This window comes from Lolium perenne, chromosome 7 (assembly GCF_019359855.2).
Source record: "Lolium perenne isolate Kyuss_39 chromosome 7, Kyuss_2.0, whole genome shotgun sequence".
NCBI classification, from domain to species: Eukaryota; Viridiplantae; Streptophyta; class Magnoliopsida; order Poales; family Poaceae; genus Lolium; species Lolium perenne.
In genome coordinates, this window is record NC_067250.2 from 295733744 (window position 1) to 295754263 (window position 20520).

The window sequence follows — 20520 nt, forward strand, 5'->3', positions numbered from 1 at the left end:
TTAAATGGTTTGAGTATGCATATTGTTAGAGAAGAACATTGGGCCGCCAACCAAAGCTATGTATCATGGTGGAAGTTTCAGCTTGGACATTAATCCTCAAATCTCTTATGAGAATATTATCTGTTGTTGAATGCTTAAAGCATTAAAGAGGAGTCCATTATCTGTTTTCTATGTTGTCCCGTTTTTGTGTCCTCAAGTTGAGATCTATCAAAATCGAGGAATCAAATGCGATTTATCTCCTTGGACCTTTGTACAGGTGGCATAGAGGTACCCCTTTGTGACACTTGGTTGAAACATATGTAATGCAATGATAATCCATGGAAATCCGAGCTAATTAGGACAAGGTGCGAGCACTATTAGTATTCGATGCATGAGGCTTGCAACTTGTAGGAGGTTTTATGCATAACACATATGAATTATTACTACCGTTGACAAAATTGTTTCCATGTTTTCAAAATAAAAAGCTCTAGCACATGAGTAATCCCTGCTTCCCTCTGCGAAGGGCCTTTCTTTTACTTTATGTTGAGTCAGTTTACCTACTTCTTTCTATCTTAGAAGCAAACACTTGTGTCAACTGTGTGCATTGATTCTTACATGCTTGCTTATTGAAATTATTATATTACTTTGTGTTGACAATTATCCATGATATATACATGTTAAATGTTGAAAGCAATTGCTGAAACTTAAATCTTCCTTTGTGTTTCTTCAAAACCTTCTATTAAGAATCTATTGCTTTATGAGTTAACTCTTATGCAAGACTTATTGATGCTTGTTTTGAAAGTACTATTCATGAAAAGTCTTTGCTATATGATTCAGTTGTTTATTCATTACCTTTACCATTGCTTTGAATCACTTCATTTATCTCATATGCTCTACAATAGTATTAATAAAGATTATGATAGTAGCATGTCACTTCAGAAATTATCCTTGTTATCGTTTACCTACTCGAGGGTGAGTAGGAACTAAGCTTGGGGATGCTTGATATGTCTCAGACGTATCTATAATTTCTTATGTTCCATGCTAGTTTTAGAGAGAATGGCCAATATACCACTAGTTGAAACCTAAAGTTCCAAAATACCACTCAAAAAATCAAACTAGCCAAAATACCACTACAATCTAGTTTTTTATGCCAAAATACCACTATGCACTAACTGATAGTAACACTTAAACAAAATGACTATTATGTCCTCACCTCTTCACACACCATATCCGTCTCATGTCAGCATCATTTAAATGAGATTTCAGAAATAGTTCAGAAATGAGAATCCATCAACCTTGACAGGAAGAGTTAAGGGATACTGCCTAAAATCTAACTAGCAGGTATACTCGAAATCATAAACTTCCGTGCATACATCAGACACCATTAAAATTTTAAAATTGGGAAGCCCTATCATGTATTAATTCATCGCCGTGTATAAGTATACACAATTGAGTACGCACAATGATGCTCCTAAGTGCACTAGAGAAAGCAATTAACTCAAGTGCTATTTTTCTGCAATTTCCTTTGCTCCCTGCTCCTCATGATTTAAACAGACCGATGGATTTTCATTGGCAGAATGACTCAGAAGACAGCGGGACACAAACCGATCAGGGGCGTACCGTGGTGGAGGAAGCTGGGCAAGCACACGACGGTCGAGCAGAAGCGTAGGAGATAGGCAGGGACGCAACGGGCGAGCAGCAGTGAAGGAGATAGGCAGGGACGCGGCGGAGAGATCTGGGCGGGGATGCGGCAGCCGAACAAGGATAAGCCGCGGCGGAGCAAGAGAATCAGAGGCGGCAAGGACCGCTGGCGCGGCGATGCCACGGCCGGGCGCGCCGCCTCGTCTCTGGGAGAAAACGGGGATGGGAAGAGGATCGCTGGTTGGTGAGGAGTAGGATTAGAGAAGGGTAGTTTTGGCAGTCTACAAACCCTCACAGCAGGTCTACAGTTTGACTAACAGAAATCATTTGACATCTCACGGCGATGGTATTTTCGCATGAAAAACCTAAACGGTAATGCTATTTTAGCTACGTTGGTTTTGAGAGTTGTAGTTTGGAAGTTTTGGTTTTCACTAGTGGTATTGTGGCAATTTTATCCTAGTTTTATGAAAATACTCACATGTTTTATATACACTTTATATCGTTTTTATGCATTTTCTGGAACTAACCTATTAACAAGATGCCGAAGTGCCAGTTCCTGTTTTCTGCTGTTTTTGGTTTCAGAAATTCTACACAGGAAATATTCTTGGAATTGGACCCCACGAAGACGGAAGTCAATATTTTGCCGAGACGGGCCCGGCGAGCCAGAGAAGGGCCGGAGGGGGCCAAGGGGGCCCCACACCATACCTGGGCGCGGGCCCCTCCCTGGCCGCGCCACCAGGTGGGGAGGCCACCCCCTGGCTCCTCCGACTCTGCCCTTTTGCCTATATATTCTGTCCGTCGCGAAAACCCTACCACAATCGACGATATTTCACGAAGAGTTCCGTAGCTGCCGCCATCGCGAAGACAAGTTTCGGGGGACAGAAGTCTCTATTCCGGCACGCCGCCGGGACGGGGAATTGCCCCCGGAGTCATGTCCATCGACACCACCGCCATCTTCATCGCTATTGCTGTCTCCCATGATGAGGAGGGAGTAGTTCTCCCCCAAGGCTGAGGGCTCTACCGGTAGCTATGTGGTTCATCTCTCTCTCCCATAGTGTGATCTTTATGTGATCATGAACTTTGTATCACTATTAATCTATGTGCTACTCTAGTGATGTTATTAAAGTAGTCTATTCCTCCTCCATGATGTAAAGTTGACAGTGTTTGCATCATGTAGTACTTGGCGTAGATTATGATTGTAATCTCTTGTGGATTATGAAGTTAACTATTACTATGATAGTATTGATGTGATCTATTCCCCCTTTCATAGCTATTGTTGACTGTGTATGCTATGTTAGTACTCGGTCTAAATTACAACGGTATTGTCCTGGATTATGATTTGATGAGGATATCCGTATGAATGGTGTTTGTCAAGTACTTGATGAACTTTGAGTAGAGCTTTTTTAGCCACTACATGATTAGTGATTCCAATAGGAGAGTAATTCAGAGTAGCACAAGTGAAGAGAAGTTATTTATTTATGTGATCATTGTTGAGAGTGTCCACTAGTGAAAGTATGATCACTAGGCCTTGTTTCTAAGCATTGAAACACCGTTTTCAACAAGTTCTGTTACATGTTCGCTTGCTGCCATTTTTATTTTAGATTGCAATTACTACTATTAATCATCCATATTACTTGTATTTCACTATCTCTTCGCCGAACTAGTGCATCTATACATCTGACAAGTGTATTAGGTGTGTTGGGGACACAAGAGACTTCTTGTATCTTAATTGTAGGGTTGCTTGAGAGGGATATCTTTGACCTCTACCTCCCTGAGTTCGATAAACCTTGGGTGATTCACTTAAGCGAAACTTGTTGCTGTTCTACAAACCTCTGCTCTTGGAGGCCCAACACTGTCTACAGGAATAGAAGCATGCGTAGACATCAATCGCCTCAACATTTAAAGAACTATGTGTATGAACTATGCGTCTTTCTATAAATCGTCTTCAATATATATATCGAACTATGTGTATGAACTATGTGTCTTTCAATATATATCGAACTATGTGTATGAACTAGCGACATATTTTCTTGTGTATTTTACATCTCTGCACTCACTCAGCCATGGGGCATGTTTCTTGTATACCTAAGTTATATTAGTTCATGCCAATCCACGTCCACCTCCATCACCATCACGTTTCTTGTATCTCTGCATGCCGCTACCTCCACGTCCACCTCCATCACCATCACGCTGCACCCGACGCTCCACCATCATACTGCAACCGAAGAAGATGCCGTTCCAATTGCGGTTTACAGATTTAAAGATATTATTTGTCCAATTGTGGTTTACATATTTAAAGATATTAATTATTATTATATGAATAATGCATATATTATTTGATAATAATAATAATAAATTAATAAAAGCATAATTATTTCATATTAAAATTTCTCACATTTTGTAATAATAAAGCATATATTATTTGTCTGATTGCGGTTTACAGATTTAAAGGTATTAATTATTTGGCCATATTATATGAAAAATGCATATATTATTTGATAATAGTAATAAATAATGAATAAAAACATAATTATTTCATATTCAAATTCCTCACATTTTTCTAATAATAAAGCATATATTATTTGTCCAATTGCGGTATACAGATTTAAAGATATTAATTATTTGGCCATATTATATGAATAATGCATATATTATTTGATAATAATAATAAAAAATAATTATTTCATATTCAAATTCCTCACATTTTTCTAGTAATAAATCATATATTATTTGTCCAATTGCGGTTTATAGATATAAGATATTAATTATTTGGCCATATTATAGGAATAATGCATATATTATTTGATAATAATAATAAATGAATAAAAACATAATTATTTCATATTAAATTTCCTCACATTTTTCTAATAACAAAGCATATATTATTTGTCCAATTACAGTTTACAGATATAAAGATATTAATTATTTGGACATATTATATGAATAATGCATATATTATTTGATAATAATAATAATAATAATAATAATAATAATAATAAATGATTAAACACATAATTATTTCATATTCAAATTCCTCACATTTTTCTAATAATAAATTAAGCAAATGTGATACAATCGTATAAGAGTTAATAGGATTGATATGGTAGTATTTACAACAAGGTATAATCACATTCGCGGGAGCACAGTAGGAAAGAACCCAAGAGTTAAGCGTGCTGAGGGTGGAGTAGTGCGCGGATGGGTGACCGACAGAGAAGTGATGACCAAGTCTACAATTTGACTACAGATTAAGTGTAATTAGTATTAAAATGGTCGGGGAAGTGAGAGAGTAACAAGTCAACGATTAGGGAAAAGAAAAAATAGAAACTGGAAATTAGAAAAATGAAAAACATAATTATTGAAAATAATAGTTAGTCCCGGTCGAGATTACGAGCCGGGACTAAAGGTTCTCCAGCCCAAACCCTACATCGCGGCCACGTGGAGGACCATTTATCCCGACTAGTAACATGACCGGGACTAAAGGCTCCCGCTTGTATACTCCCAGTTGGCCAACCGAATTAGAGCCCGTTACGGCCGGGACCGAAGGCCGTGTCTCCACTAGTGACACCTAAACTCTTTGAACAACGTGTAATCTAGTAATTCATGTAAGAGAAGTTTAATGGACGTTGGGTAGGAACACGGTTGATAAAACAACATGCAGTGAAGAAGGCATCACTCCAGAATCTAAACGGAAGAAATGCATGTGCCATTAGAGAAGACCAGTCTCAACGATATGACGATACTTACGTTTAGCTGACCCATTCTGCTGATGTGTCTGAGAATATTCTAAACGATGGAAAATCCCAAAATGTTCAAAAACAAGTGTTGAGGTTGCGGTATTCGCCACTCCAATCTAACTGGACATGAATAATTTTGCGTTTTGAGCTGGTGTTCAACATGCTTTTAAAATTGGACAAAGACAGTAAACACATTAAATTTCGCTTATAATAAGAAAATTTCAAGTAAAACGACTGTAAGAATCAATAAAACTAACATAATATATATGGCTAGTGACTAAGTCTAGGCAGGACTCCATACATCTAAATGCACAAGTTTTAGAGGATATTTAACTTCTTGACTAGACACAGAAAACGCAAACTGATGCCTCTTGCCTTGCTGGCATCACACACCGCTAAATCTTTATTACTAGATATGCTACGAAGCTCATGACGAGTGATAGGAGTGGCAGTATGATCAAGACGAGCATGCCACTGTGACGATGAAACTTGAAATCCACTGAAAACCAGAGAGACACCAGTCAACTCCAAGCAGTAGAGACCATGGCATATGCGCCCGCTAAGAAGAACATACCGCGTGGCTCGATACTTAATAAAAAGATCAAAAGTGTGAAACTGGCAAAACACATTATTATCATATGCGAGTTTAGGAATGGAAAGAAGATTTCATGTCACTGTAGGAGCTCTCTAAGGACACCCCAAGATGAAGATTTCTAGCAGCATTTCTAGTAAGAAGAGATGTTTGACCAATATGAAATATGTGCATACCTGCCCCATTGACGGTGTGAACATTGTCGGAGCCGTGATATGTGTCACGCGTGTGAAAGCTTCCCAAATCACTTGTCACATGATCTTTGGCCCCAATATCTATGTACAAGTGGGGTCAACGGAGTAGGACAACATGTGTCCTTGTTGGCCATGCAGCAATGGGCCCTTGTTAGCCATGGCTGCGCGACGCTCGTTGTTCCTGGTTTCCTTGCCGTCTTTGTCGATGCCGAGGAAGCTAGGCTAGAACCGGCAGTGGCACCTAGAGGCTAGGTGGTCTTCACACCCACACAGCTGGCAGACACGGGGTAGGCAGTCACCCCTCAAGTAGCTTGGTGAAGCGGGGTGACAGGCTTGGGCGTAGCCAGCGGGGGCGACTTGCTCGAGCCAGTGCAGGACGGCGTAGGGGGCATAAGGCCCGCCTCTAGACTCTACATTCGCAGAGAGGTCAGAGTGACCGCCGAAGGAGCGTCGCGCGCGTCAATGCGCTGCTCAGTGATGAGGAGGCGCAAATAGAGGGTGTGCGCCGGTCGCGGTGTGTTGCACTCATTGACCGCCACGACCATGCAGTTGTACTCTTCATCAAGGATATTCCGGAGGTAGGAGGAGAACTCGGTGTCAGAGATGGGATGGAAAATGAATGCCAGCGTATCGGAGAAATCTCGGACCTTGTTGTAGTATGTTGTGGCAGGCATGTTAAGCTTGTCAAATTCGCCAAGTTGGCGACGGAGGATGCTGGAGCGCGTCAAGGACCGAGCCGAGGATATCGACTTGAGAGAGGTCCAGTCCTCGTAAGAGGTTTTGGTGAAGACGATCATCACGGCGACATCTAGAGTGTGCGACATCTGGATGGACGGGAGATTTGCTTCATCTTGTCCTGTCCAGACACAGGACGCCGGATTAACAACTGGGTCATGCACGCTGTCCACCAGCACGGGAGGGCAAGCGAGCGTGGTGCATGTTGACATAGCCGAGACTGTAGTGACTCCAGAGCAGCGTAAGAACCTGTGCACGCCAGAAGATATAGTTATCCGGCGATAGCTTGATTCTGATGAGATGCGCGAAGTGAAACATCGGCGACAACGAGCAGGTCATGGCTGGAGATGGTGCCACTGAAGGGATGAGCATGGTTGGCGCCGACATTTTCGAAGACGCGTAGACCGCCGTCGCGGTGACTAGGGGCGTGACAACAAGAGGAGAAGGGGTCGCGACCGTCAGAGCCGCACTGAACGGCAACATCACGTTCGTGGCCAACAACCCAGAGGCCAATGGCGGGTAGGATAACATCGAACCCACACTAAGGGTTTCGAGTTGGTACGTCATCACCGGTCGATCGGAGCTTGCAAGAGAGCGGGGAGGGGCCGGAGGTGGCCGCACTCGTCACGGTGGGGGCAATCGACATGGTGGCGGGTGATGGAAGCGGTGAAGGGCGGCGACAGCCGCGTCAGGTGGTAGAGGTGGCGGCGGGTGAAGAGTTAGAGTTTAGGATCGTCTTGTATGATACTGATACGTCGCAAATATATCTATAATTTTTTATGTTTCATGTTTGTTTTACACCAATTACTATATGTTTTAAGGGACTAACCTATTAATAGTTGCAAAAGTGCACAAGTTATTGGTTTCAACTTTGTTGTGCAGGAAATAGGCAAATATGGAAGGAAATAGCTCATTATGGTAAAATCTGGAATTTCCTGGAATCTGTCCCTGCTGAACACTTTTTAAAGATCGCTTCGAACCTCCATCAAAACAACGTCCAATGGAAAAGTCATAAACTACAAAGTCGTAGAGAATTTCAAACTGAACAATTTGGACATCTTATTCGTCCAAAACGGACAACGGATGCATCCGGCAGAGCAGAATTACTGCAGAGGTTCGTGCAGTCTCGGGACTCCGAAAGTTGGTGACGTATTTGACACAAACTCTTTCCATACCTGGATATTTCGGCTCAGCCACGAGTTGTGAGGCTCATGAAGTACAGAGGGGAGTGCTAGGAAGGTTCTAGAGGTGCCCAAGAGCCCTTCGATCAAAGGGGCATCCATCCCATGGCCTAGATTGCATCTCCAACACTATATATTGATGGGAAACCCTATTTTTGGAGGCCCCAAGCATTGTCACGAAAATCCTCCTCCTTGGCAGCAGTCTGCTGCGCGTAGTTGACGTATGTCTTTCCGTTCAACACGCGTCCGTTGGGAACCCCAAGAGGAAGGTGTGATGCGTACAGCAGTAAGTTTCCCTCAGTAAGAAACCAAGGTTTATCGAACCAGTAGGAGCCAAGAAGCACGTCGAAGGTTGATGGCGGCGGGATGTAGTGCGGCGCAACACCAGGGATTCCAGCGCCAACGTGGAACCTGCACAACACAACCAAAATACTTTGCCCCAACGAAACAGTGAGGTTGTCAATCTCACCGGCTTGCTGTAACAAAGGATTAGATGTATAGTGTGGATGATGATTGTTTGCAGAAAACAGTAGAACAAGTATTGCAGTAGATTGTATTCGATGTAAAAGAATGGACCGGGGTCCACAGTTCACTAGAGGTGTCTCTCCCATAAGATAAATAGCATGTTGGGTGAACAAATTACAGTTGGGCAATTAACAAATAGAGAGGGCATGACCATGCACATACATGATATGATGAGTATATTGAGATTTAATTGGGCATTACGATGCCTAAAAAGTCCACCTTCAGGTTATCATCCGAACCCCTTCCAGTATTAAGTTGCAAACAACAGACAATTGCATTAAGTATGGTGCGTAATGTAATCAATAACTACATCCTCGGACATAGCATCGATGTTTTATCCCTAGTGGCAACATCATATCCACAACCTTAGAACTTTTCATCCTTGTCCCATTTAATGGAGGCATGAACCCACTATCGAGCATAAATACTCCCTCTTGGAGTTAAGAGTAAAAACTTGGCCAGAGCCTCTACTAATAACGGAGAGCATGCAAGATCATAAACAACACATAGATATAAATTGATAATCAACATAACATAGTATTCTCTATCCATCGGATCCCAACAAACACAACATATAGCATTACAGATAGATGATCTTGATCATGTTTGGCAGCTCACAAGACCCGACAATGAAGCACATAAGGAGAAGACGACCATCTAGCTACTGCTATGGACCCATAGTCCAGGGGTGAACTACTCACACATCACTCTGGAGGCGACCATGGCGGTGAAGAGTCCTCCGGGAGATGATTCCCCTCTCCGGCAGGGTGCCGGAGGCGATCTCCTGAATCCCCCGAGATGGGATTGGCGGCGGCGGTGTCTTTGGAAGGTTTTTCGTATCGTGGCTCTCGGTACTGGCGGTTTCGCGACGAAGACTATATGTAGGCGGAAGGGCAGGTCAGGGGGCCGCACGGGGGCCCCACACAACAGGCCGGCGCGGGCCCCCCTTGGGCCGCGCTGCCCTAGTGTGGCGGCGCCCCGTGGCCCCACTTCGTCTCCTCTTCGGTCTTCTGGAAGCTTCGTGGCAAAATAGGCCCCTGGGCGTTGATTTCGTCCAATTCCGAGAATATTTCCTTACTAGGATTTCTGAAACCAAAAACAGCAGAAAATAACAACTGGCTCTTCGGCATCTCGTTAATAGGTTAGTGCCGGAAAATGCATAAATATGACATAAAGTATGCATAAAACATGTAGATGTCATCAATAATGTGGCATGGAACATAAGAAATTATCGATACGTCGGAGACGTATCAGCATCCGCAAGCTTAGTTTCTGCTCGTCCCGAGTAGGTAAACGATAACAAAGATAATTTCTGGAGTGACATGCCATCATAACCTTGATCATACTATTGTAAGCATATGTAATGAATGCAGCGATCAAAATAATGGTAATGACATGAGTAAACAAATGAATCATAAAGCAAAGACTTTTCATGAATAGTACTTTCAAGACAAGCATCAATAAGTCTTGCATAAGAGTTAACTCATAAAGCAATAAATCAAAGTAAAGGCATTGAAGCAACACAAAGGAAGATGAAGTTTCAGCGGTTGCTTTCAACTTATAACATGTATATCTCATGGATAGTTGTCAATGCAAAGTAATATAATAAGTGCAATATGCAAGTATGTAGGAATCAATGCACAGTTCACACAAGTGTTTGCTTCTTGAGGTGGAGAGAAATAGGTGCACTGACTCAACATAAAAGTAAAAGAAAGGCCCTTCGCAGAGGGAAGCATTGATTGCTATATTTGTGCTAGAGCTTTGGTTTTGAAAACAAGAAACAATTTTGTCAACGGTACTAATAAAGCATATGTATTATGTAAATTATATCTTACAAGTTGCAAGCCTCATGCATAGTATACTAATAGTGCCCGCACCTTGTCCTAATTAGCTCGGATTACCGGGATTATCATCGCAATACATATGTTTTAACCAAGTGTCACAAAGGGGTACCTCTATGCCGCATGTACAAAGGTCTAAGGAGAAAGCTCGCATTGGATTTCTCGCTATTGATTATTCTCAACTTAGACATCCATACCTGGACAACATAGACAACAGATAATGGACTCCTCTTTAATGCTTAAGCATTCAACAACAATTAATTTTCTCATATGAGATTGAGGATATTTTTCCAAAACTGAAACTTCCACCATGGATCATGGCTTTAGTTAGCGGCCCAATGTTCTTCTCTAACATTATGCATGCTCTAACCATTAAATGAGTGGTAAATCGCCCTTACTTCAGACAAGACGGACATGCATAGCAACTCACATGATATTCAACAAAGAGTAGTTGATGGCGTCCCCAGGAACATGGTTATCGCACAACAAGCAACTTAATAAGAGATAAAGTGCATAAGTACATATTCAATACCACAATAGTTTTTAGGCTATTTGTCCCATGAGCTATATATTGTAAAGGTAGAGGATAGAAATTTTAAAGGTAGCACTCAAGCAATTTACTTTGGAATGGCGGAGAAATACCATGTAGTAGGTAGGTACGGTGGACACAAATGGCATAGTGGTTGGCTCAAGGATTTTGGATGCATGAGAAGTATTCCCTCTCGATACAAGGTTTTAGGCTAGCAAGGTTATTTGAAACAAACACAAGGATGAACTGGTGCAGCAAAACTCACATAAAAGACATATTGTAAACATTATAAGACTCTACACCGTCTTCCTTGTTGTTCAACCCAATACTAGAAATTATCTAGACTTTAGAGAGACCAATTATGCAAACCAAATTTTAGCAAGCTCTATGTATTTCTTCATTAATAGGTGCAAAGTATATGATGCAAGAGCTTAAACATGAGCACAACAATTGCCAAGTATCAAATTATTCAAGACATTTTACCAATTACTACATGTAGCATTTCCCGTTTCCAACCATATAACAATTTAACGAAGAAGATTCAACCTTCGCCATGAATACTATGAGTAAAGCCTAAGGATATACTTGTACATATGCAACAGCGGAGCGTGTCTCTCTCCCACACAATGAATGCTAGGATCCACTTTATTCAAACAAAATAAAAACAAAAACAAACCGACGCTCCAAGCAGAGTGCATAAGATGTGATGGAATAAAAATATAGTTTCACTAGAGGAACCTGATAATGTTGTCGATGAAGAAGGGGATGCCTTGGGCATCCCCAAGCTTAGACGCTTGAGTCTTCTTGAAATATGCAGGGGTGAACCACCGGGGCATCCCCAAGCTTAGAGCTTTCACTCTCTGTCGTTGCCTATTCGACGGTACCTCGGAGGAGGGATCCTCACGAGGGGGGGAAGAAGTAGGGGCCATATGGCGGAGTGCACACGGGACGGTGGTACGCGAGTTACCCAGCTTCGGAACACCTGCACGATGACAGGGCCTACTGCTGCTTGTCTGGAATTATCTAGGCGCTTTCGCGTTGTTACAATGAGTTGTGGTTGTGCCTCTAGGGCTCCCGGGATCCGGCTTATAAAGGCGCACGGATCTAGGGTTTACACGGAGAGTCCTAGCCGGAATACAAGTTGCCTAACTACGGTACAATGTCTTGCCGTGTACGTCAAGGATCCGCCTTCCTTCTAGGCCGTGCTGGATCCGGATACTTCATGGGCCTCCACGGATCTGGCCTCCTTCGTAGGTCGGTTAGGATCCGGCTCCTCGCTCCTGGGCTGGACTTCATCCTTCACGATCTACAGCAACTGGGCCGCCCGATGGGCCACATGCCTCACCACCAACTATGGGCCACCCGGGCTTGCCGGATCTAAGCCATGCCGTTGATATACCCATAAAGTATACCCACAACAGTAGCCCCCGAAGTTCTCCAAGATTCATCATTCCTCCGACTTCATACAGCTCGGAAACGAAGAGAATCTTGAAGAGCTTCAAAACTTCTTACTTGATTCCGGGTTCATTCCTTCGGATATCCTTCATCTTCAGATCACGCACAACAACGGAAGCTCCGCTTTTCCCGCGCACAACCTCCTCATTTCCCGCGCTAAATTTTCGCAGATGCAAATCTTTAGCCGGAATTTTCGGGAGTGCATGTTTAAGTTACCTCCACGTCATTTTACCGCACTTGACCTAAAACATGTGTCATCCATCCAACGGTGCGACCGTTCCATTTCCACCGTCGGATCCGAATCCCGAATCTCCGCGTGCGGCCTATAAATACCCCGCAGCTCGGTAAATTCTCATTCTTTCACCTCTCCTCACCACTTCGTCTTCCTCCTCGCGCCGCGCCGCCCGACAGATCTCGACTCCGGCGAACTTCGCCACGGTGAGCTCCGCGCGCCACCAGTCCAAGCCTCCCCTCGCGCCAAGATCCCTTCGGTTGAACGGGAATTTCTCCCCGCCGCCGATTCGTGGTCACGCGGGACGGTTTCCTTCAAGTCCGGCGACCTCGTCTTCACCGGAGCTCCGTCGAGCCACCGCGCCATTAGCGGTAAGTGCGCCGGCCTCGTAGAAGATAGACTTAGTGTAGAAGATAGACTAAGTGATCCGGGTACTCAAACAATTTGTATGGGCGCAGCCGGAAGCATGCCACTCGATTCATCGCACTGTACCGGTAGCTCTCCGAGTAGCCCGGATCCCAATCCAATAGAACCAATATGCCCGGATCCCATATCATTCCTGCCACCATATGTTTCCGACATTAGACTAGCTCAACCTTTTTCCGCATCTTCCAGCACCGCTCCAGGCCGGATCCCCTCCCTCCAAGAGCTTCAAGAAGAACTCGAGGGACAAGCTAGGATGGCGGCCAAGGTTCAGGAGGCGGAAAATAAGAGGGCGTCCAAGGCCCGGATCCGTGAAGGAGAGCGGGGTCAGTGGTGGCCCTGCGCAACTACTGATGTGGAGCTTAGAGAGCTCCAGAACGAGGGCATGATCTCCACTCATTGGAGTTTCACACGTGATTCCGACGTCCCCAAGCCCGAAGCCGGAGAAATTGTTATGACCAAGGCTTGGGTGGAACGCGGACTTTCACTTCCCTGCTCGGAGTTTTTTCTCTCCGTCCTCAACACATACGGGCTCCAGCCCCACAACATCTGCCCAAACTCATATCTCCTCCTGTCCAACTTCGTAACTCTTTGCGAAGGGCACCTTGGGATCCGGCCAGATGTCAAGTTATGGCAGTTCTTTTTCCGGGTGAAGAAGGAAACCAAGGACAAAGCAATGGTGAACTGTGGGAGTATGACGTTTATGCTCCGTCCTAGCCGCATGTACCCTCCCCACGACTCGCACGAATCCGTCTGGTACTGGAACGCCGGATGGTTCTATGAGAAGAACGCTTCAGTTCCGGACGTCCATGAAGGCTTGCCCCAGTTCATCAACGAGCCTCCGGAAGAGCTCGCAAGCTGGAGCTTCGTTCCTTCGCTCGCCCAAACCCCTATCTTGGAGAAGGCAGCGTGGAGAATCTCCTGGCTAGTCCACGACGGACTGACCGGAGCCCAGCTCACTCTTAGCTGGTTTTCCCGGAGAATCCAGCCTCTACGCTACAATGCACGCCTGATGTGTGCTTATACCGGGGCGGACGATCTCCTCCGGGTTACCCGCCACGATCTTCCGGCCGACTCCCTGAAGAGAAGGTTCAAGACGTTGGTGAAGATTCCTAGGGGCCAACAGGTCCCGGAACTGATCAAGGATATTTACACAAACGACCAGTGTCCTCCGGTAAACTTTGTTCTTTCCGTTGCTTCAAACTTCACAAGTATTTGGATGTTAACTAACTTTTATTCATATTCCTTCCAGCTCAACACTTTGGCGGAGGAAAGCTTCCGCACCATTCTTCGTGTCCCTGTCAGCGGCGACGCGGCGGAGGAGGCTCCGGAAGACGATGAGGAGGAAGAGGAACAGGCACCCCGCAAGGCGGCCCCTCGTCCTACGAAGCGTCCCCGCGCCAAGGCTTTCGGCTCTGAAGCCGGAGCTAGCGGCGAGGCCTCCGCCAAGAAGCCCAAGACCACAAAGCCACCTCCACTAGACTCGAGGAAAGCGGAGCGTGCACGCCTGAGGATGCTTTCAACAGCTGGCCAACGCACGCGCCCCATCATCCCCGGCGCCCCGTAAGTTTCCGAATATGGTGCAATTTTATCTTGACGAAATTATTTCTTATTCGATCCCTTTTACTTGCTTGCAGGAATCTGAGTACCGCCGCCATGCGGACCATCGGCCAAGAGCCTATCACCAAATATATGAAAAAGTCTCCGGCAGTTGGTCCTTCTACTCCAGTTCCGCCAAGTACCTCCCACCCTACTCCTCAACCGTCTCCCCCTCAAGCTGATCCATCTCCCCCTCCTGCCGCAAACACTCCACCGGAAATAATTCCGGTTAGCAGCGAGAATGTGGGCGGAGAAGATCCTAAGTCCAAAGGCCCTGCCCAAGAAGACGCGGAAGTACAAGGCCAAGGAGAGGCTGAAGTCACTTCTTCTGAGAAGGCTGGAGACGGCGCTGGCGACATCGTCATTTTTCCGAAGAACTTTGGAGATCCGGCTGACACCACTTCCACCCCCAAGGCATATGCTACCAAGTTTTTCAACAAGCTGTCCGAGGCGGAGAAATGGGAGCTTGAACAAGATCTACTCAACGCCATGCTGAACAACGCCTGGGGGAAGCCTGACTCCGCGACATCGGAGATCCAGGACTTCAAGAAGAATGTCGGCCAGTTCCTCGACAAGCTCGTCTGCAAGCAAAAGGTACTCCCCAGTAGCCCCCAAGCATGTAGGCGGAAACTCAAAAAATAGTTAGCGCTTAGATGCTTAGAGAAAGATTACTTCCGAGAAGGTTTTTAAAGTGGATCAGTAGCCCCCAAGCATTATGGCGGAAAAGTTCCGGCAATAATTCTTTGGAGGAAACCACTGTTACAGGCGGAATTTTTACTCCTGCTTTGTCTATGTCTTACAGGAACAGCAGGCGCTGCATTATGAGCTGCACAAGGACATCGCCCTTCAGCGCCGCGTTACTCTGAATCAGGCGGAAAATATCCAGACTCTGAAGGACGAGAATGCGGAACTGACCAAACAACTGGCGGACGCCCAAGGTTGGTTTCCGTCTTTTTCGTCGTTAGTCATATTCCGACTTTGAACTTGCTTTTAACTTATGTTATTATAGGCGCATCCTCTTCCCTTGCTACAGCCTCATCTGAACTTGAGAACCTGCGCTCCTCGTACCAAGATTTGGAAACGAAGCTAAAGGAGGCGGAACTAAAGAGGGAACAGGCTGAGAAGCAGCTGGCGGAGAAAAACTCCGAGCACATCAGGGAAAAGGGCGAATTGATGTTGAAGAAAAACGCCGACAGCGAGACCATCAAGAGGCAGCAAAAAGAGCTCAATGGACTCCGGAAATATATGGAGACCGCGGAGCATCACTGGGACTTGCTCAACGAGAACATCTTGGGTACTATGCTGAAACCTTTGTCTAGATGTTTGCTCCGACTTTTGTTTTTTCTTTGTGCTCAAATTGCATGCTTATATCCTGATTATCTTATGCAGAGCCGCTTGGGTATCCGGAACAGCGCCGGAATTTGTTCCCACGGGATGACCTTCTTCAACTTGCAGGCGATGATTGCAAAGATCTCATCTCCGCCTCCCGCAAGATATGCTATAACTTATCCATCAAGAGGAGTCGCACTTGCAACGTTCGCAAGCTTGTTGGAAAGATGGACGTTCTTCCGGAACTGGTGACGGATCTGCAAGCATCATCAGCCCGAGGCGCAGCTGCAATGGCCTTGACTATGTGCTTAGTACATAATCCGGATCTTGATCTTGATCAGGTGACCACGGGCGTTCCTCCGGATGCGGATGTTAACGCGCTCCTGGATGCAGTGAGCGGCTACGACACCCGTATCGCGCGCAGGATCCGGCATGAGGAATTCTACGACAATGTCATTCTTCCTGCAGACGAGCCCTTGGAAGCGGAACTTCAAAAGGAGCTCGACGCGAAGGCGCGACCTGCGGAATCCGGAACCCAATATACCTGGACCAGCTCCAAGGACGCTCCCCAAGAAGAACCCAAGACCAGCACTGCAGCTTCTGATGAGGAAAAAGAAAGTGATGAAGACGTGTCATCTCCGGCCGAAGGCGCCAAGGAAAAAGATCCAGAGGGCAAGACTTCTCCGGCTAAGGGGGAGTGAAAACTTTTATTCCTGCGGGAAAAACAATGCATCATTTTGGCCCCAGAGTGGGTTTGTAATAAGACTTTAAATTCTTAAGTAGCTAGGAAACGAAACGACTATGCATGGGGCGGAAACACTTATCCTGCTATCCGTTAATATTATGCGCATGTTTCGTTTTATGTTGGAAAGCAAGTGCTGATTTTATTGTTTTCCGGCTTGCCCGCTTGACCTTCCGCGAGCCGGAGGACCTTAGCCGGAAACACTCGCCAGCGAAGCCCAATGGCAATCCGTCCATAACCGCGGAAACAAGCCCCCAGGCATAGGTGCCGGAAATCGCTACTAGGAATCCACGAGTTTGCAACAGATAACAACTTAATCAGAAAACTTAAGCTTACGTCCTAAAGGACGATTTTTGGAAAATCACAACTTTCATACACGCCTAGGCGGAAACATCCAGCTCTGCGGTTTTAGTCGGAAAAAACATACACGATCTAAAAATGAATAAGTAAAGGAGGTAAAAGACTCAAAGAGTGAACCATAAGCTTTATTTCATTGATCATGTATAACTATTACAGAGTTTGTAACTCGAAAAAAATATGCTAAGTGTAGAAAGGACGTAGCTGTGCAATGTTCCAAGGGCGATCTGTCTCATCGTAGATGTCATCCGGATCCTCACGCTTGCGTTTCCGGTGCCAATTAGCAGGTCTATCCCTCAGCTCGCGGAAATCAACAAGGTAGTACGACCCGTTATGAAGCACTTTGCTAACTGATGACCCACAAGTATAGGGGATCGCAACAGTCTTCGAAGGAAGTAAAACCCAATTTATTGATTCGACACAAGGGGAGACAAAGAACACTTGGAAGCCTTAACAGCGGAGTTGTCAATTCAGCTGCACCTGGAAACATACTTGCTCGCAAGAGTTTATCAGTAGTAACAGTTTTATAGCAGTAGCAGTAGTGAAATAACAGCAGCAGAGTAACAAAGACAACAGTAGTGATTTTAGTAAACAGCAGGATTAAAATACTGTAGGCACGGGGACGGATGACGGGCGTTGCATGGATGAGAGAAACTCATGTAACAATCATAGCAGGGCATTTGCAGATAATAATAAAATGGTGTCCAAGTACAAAGCAATCAATAGGCATGTGTTCCATATATAGTCGTGCGTGCTCGCAATGAGAAACTTGCACAACATCTTTTGTCCTACCAGCCGGTGGCAGCCGGGCCTCAAGGGAAACTACTGGATATTAAGGTACTCCTTTTAATAGAGTACCGGAGCAAAGCATTAACACTCCGTGAACACATGTGATCCTCACATCGCTACCATTCCCTCCGGTTGTCCCGATTTCTGTCACTTCGGGGCCATTGGTTCCGGACAGCGACATGTGTATACAACTTATAGGTAAGACCATGAACAATGATTATCTTGATGAAACAATAACATGTTCAGATCTGAGATCATGGCACTCGGGCCCTAGTGACAAGCATTAAGCATAACAAGTTGCAACAATATCATCAAAGTACCAATTACGGACACTAGGCACTATGCCCTAACAATCTTATGCTATTACATGACCAATCTCATCCAATCCCTACCATCCCCTTCGGCCTACAGCGGGAATTACTCACACATGGATGGGGAAACATGGCTGGTTGATGTAGAGGCGTCGGTGGTGATGATGGCGATGATCTCCTCCAATTCCCGTCCGGCGGAGTGCCGTAACGGAGACTTCTCGGCTCCCGCGACGGAGTTTCGCGATGTGGCGGCGTTCGGAGGGTTTACGGCGACTTCGACTTCTCCCCGTGCGTTTTTAGGTCGAGGCCGATAAATAGTCCGAAGGAGGGCGTCGGAGGCCGGCCGAGGGGGCCACACCACAGGGCCGCGCGGCCCCCCCTGGGCCGCGCCGCCCTATGGTGTGGGGCCCTCGGGCCTCCACCTTACTTGACCTTCTGGCTCCGTCATTATTCTGGGAAAATAGGGCCTTCTGCATAAATTCCGAGGATTTTCCCGAAAGTTGAATTTCTGCACATAAACGAGACACCAGAGCAATTCTGCTGAAAACAGCGTTAGTCCGTGTTAGTTGCATCCAAAGTGCACAAATTAGAGGCAAAACAATAGCAAAAGTGTTCGGGAAAGTAGATACTATTTGGACGTATCAACTCCCCCCAAGCTTAGCTTATTGCTTGTCCTCAAGCAATTCAGTTAACAACTGAGCGATAAAAGAACTTTCACGAACACATTTGCTCATATGATGTATAAATTCTCATGCTATGGCTAATACTTAAGCAATTCATAATGAGATACATGCAAATAAGATCATCTAACAGCTATGTCAATCATGGAGAGGTACCAACAATTAATAATAAGCATCATGAATCATGTATATAAGCAGGATTGCAATGTTCATAAGAGAGTATGATAAAGTGGTATCTCGCTTGCCTGTATTTGATTGGCAAAACATAAATGCCCGGGCACCTCTGGAGTTCATAGAAAGACTAGAAGTAGTGATTGTCAAAAGATAAAAGCATCAAAGTTATACCACAATCAATCATATTTTGAGACAAGCATATTATACTAAGAATGACAGTTGTGCTCTCAAGATAATGCTCAAAGAAATAATGGAGACACAACATAAAAGTAAAAGATTGACCCTTCGCAGAGGGAAGCAGGGATTAACATGCGCTAGAGCTTTTCATTTTTATAAAGACAGGAGTAAAATTATTTTGAGAGGTGTTTGTTGTTGTCAACGAATGGTAATGGGTACACCAACTACCTCGCCAACCGGACTTTCAAGAGCGGCTCCCATGAATTATTGCATATTTATTTGGCACTCCTTCCAACCTTTCTTACACAAACCATGGCTAACCGAATCCTCGGGTGCCTGCCAACAATCTCATACCATGAAGGAGTGCCCCTTTTTTATTTTAGTTTTATTATGATGATGACACTCCCCCCAACCTTTGCTTACACAAGCCATGGCTAACCGAATCCTTCGGGTGCCGTCCAACAATCACAAACCATGGAGGAGTGTCTATTAAGTTAATTAATTCGGGATCGGGAATCCCATTGCCGACTCTTTTTGCAAAATTATTGGATAAGCGGATGTGCCACTAGTCCATATGAGAGTCCGTCAAAAGTAAATGACAAGGTTGAAAGCTAAACACCACATACTTCCTCATGAGCTATGAAACATAAACACAAATTGAGAAGCATTTTGAAGGTTTTAAAGGTAGCGCACGAGAATTTACTTGGAATGGTTTGAAATGCCATGCATAGGTATTTATGGTGGACACTTTTGGAACAACTTGGTTTTCAGGTGTTTGGAAGCACGAGCAGCGTTCCCGCTCAGTACAAGTGAAGGCTAGCAATAGACTAGGGAGCGACAAATCAAGAGAGCGAAAGAATCGTCATAATCATGCTTGCGGCAAAATAAATTAACGGAGGCATAAAAGTGATACAAGAACTCTGAAGCAATATAAATCATCGAGGCTTAATTGACTTTTGTTCAGTCATATGCATGCGTGAGCATGTGCCAAGTCGATATAAATGAATTATTCAGAGGAGGATACCACAATGCCATACTTACTTATGAATAAAACAATGCAAGCAAACATCCATGACATGCTACTCATATTAATAGATTGGAGCTAAACATGAGAGATCATAAACTACTAGACTTTCTCAAATAACATATACCTCACATGAACCAACTAAGCATGCTCACATGGATGAGTATATGTACAAAAATGAAAACAAATAGAGTTCATACCAGCCTCTCACCACAATCCAATTGTCGTAGATCGTCATTATTGCCTTTTCACTTGTGCAGCTTGGATAATATGAAAT